We start from the raw sequence: 2,500 nt of genomic DNA, 5'->3' as shown, positions 1-2,500 counted from the left end.
TCGCCACCTATGAAAATACGACGAAACCACATGCAATACAGCCATCTACGCGAATCTGGCAACACTACATCCACCATGTCGAGCGCACCACAAACAATAACGCCATCTAGGCCTCCTGCAACGGCGATACCGCCATCTATGAGACGCCAAGCTGAATACGACATCGCTGGGCGCACAGTACACATTGTCCGACGCCACCCACAAAGACGGCATCCTCTGTCCACCACGAAGTCGTCGACCGACAATCACGCCACCCGCACCCGTACGTGCCCCACCCCACCCACCAAAATCGCAAGTCCAGCGGATGAACGGCGGACGTTTCCCGCACTCGTAAGTTGCAATCCACACCTATATCTTGCGTTTCATGAAGAGTTTTATCCAATATTCGACATTCCCGCTGTCCCTAAACGTGCTCTAAGTCTGTGCGCGACCGCGTCGCTCACTGTACGGATTCCGATGCTGAGCGATCAGCTATGGGCCGCCCCATCCACGTCGGTCCCCGTGGGCGTTGCACTCGCAGTCGCAAAGACTCTGGGCAATGGCTATGTGCGCTCCGCAATATATTACTGGGACGAGTAATGAGGGTCCGAGCCCCCAGTGTGGGGAAAGTGTTTCGCAGCCCTGACCCACCGGCACGGTGTTGCGTCCCCCCACCTCAAACATGTGACGTAGTCACACCACCGGTTTTGACTAATAGACAGAATGTTTATAATCATATGCCATACACCGGGGGACGATGCCGCGAGGTGTAGCTAGCTAGTGCAGTCGCACCGCTACTACTGTACAGAGATAGAACAGGCATTGACTATACATACATTAAGCTTATACACGGCGGTGCTTAGTAATACGCGCAGTCATCGGAATATAGATAACACATACAACTGTCCCTATACATGCTGAACGTCTGTGCACACAATGTCAACCACACATCACCCACACACTCCATCACCCACTAGTCTATGCCTGTAACAGACGCAGACACAACATCTAAGTACCAGCATGGAACAACATCCAGTGCATCCTCTCGGCCACAGTACACCATCCACACTATGATAACCAGACCGGGACGTCGAACCAGAAAACTGAATATCCCACTCTTCCTACAACCACCATTGCTCAGATACGCCACCAACACCCACACATGTCCTACACAGGGGTGCACCCAACAGCACCACACTGCCGCATCTCACAGCACATAAACAATGGCAGGAATGAAAGACACAGGTGTGCCACTCCTTTGCCACAAACACAGAACGGGCGCGCCACCTGCCATGAGCCACAAGTGCAACTGACGTGACATATCTGATAGTGCCTCAGGCGTCCACTTACTACCATCACTATCAACGAACCTCGCCACCCCACCCCCCCCCCCACACACACCATCCCTTAACCCAACTTCTGCCTTAACCTAACCCAACTTCTGCCTTAACCTAACCCAACTTCTGCCTTAACCTAACCCAACTTCTGCCTTAACCTAACCCAACTTCTGCCTTAACCTAACCCAACTTCTGCCTTAACCTAACCCAACTTCTGCCTTAACCTAACCCAACTTCTGCCTTAACCTAACCCAACTTCTGCCTTAACCTAACCCAACTTCTGCCTTAACCTAACCCAACTTCTGCCTTAACCTAACCCAACTTCTGCCTTAACCTAACCCAACTTCTGCCTTAACCTAACCCAACTTCTGCCTTAACCTAACCCAACTTCTGCCTTAACCTAACCCAACTTCTGCCTTAACCTAACCCAACTTCTGCCTTAACCTAACCCAAGTTGCGCCTTAACCTAACCCAAGTTGCGCCTTAACCTAACCCAAGTTGCGCCTTAACCTAACCCAAGTTGCGCCTTAACCTAACCCAAGTTGCGCCTTAACCTAACCCAAGTTGCGCCTTAACCTAACCCAAGTTGCGCCTTAACCTAACCCAAGTTGCGCCCTAACCTAACCCACGTTGCGCCTTAACCTAACCCACGTTGCGCCTTAACCTAACCCACGTTGCGCCCTAACCTAACCCACGTTGCGCCCTAACCTAACCTACGTTGCGCCCTAACCTAACCTACGTTGCGCCCTAACCTAACCTACGTTGCGCCCTAACCTAACCTACGTTGGGCCCTAACCTAACCCACGTTGCGCCCTAACCTAACCCACGTTGCGCCCTAACCTAACCCACGTTGCGCCCAAACCTAACCCACGTTGCGCCCTAACCTAACCCACGTTGCGCCCTAACCTAACCCACGTTGCGCCCTAACCTAACCCACGTTGCGCCCTAACCTAACCCACGTTGCGCCCTAACCTAACCCACGTTGCGCCCTAACCTAACCTACGTTGCGCCCTCACCTAACCCAAGTTGCGCCCTAACCTAACCCACGTTGCGCCCTAACCTAACCCACGTTGCGCCCTAACCTAACCCACGTTGCGCCCTAACCTAACCCACGTTGCGCCCTAACCTAACCCACGTTGCGCCCTAACCTAACCCAAGTTGCGCCTTAACCTAACCCACGTTGC

Source organism: Schistocerca nitens, chromosome 7 (genome assembly GCF_023898315.1).
Source record: "Schistocerca nitens isolate TAMUIC-IGC-003100 chromosome 7, iqSchNite1.1, whole genome shotgun sequence".
In the NCBI taxonomy this organism is placed as follows: domain Eukaryota; kingdom Metazoa; phylum Arthropoda; class Insecta; order Orthoptera; family Acrididae; genus Schistocerca; species Schistocerca nitens.
This window is presented reverse-complemented; position numbering follows the sequence as displayed.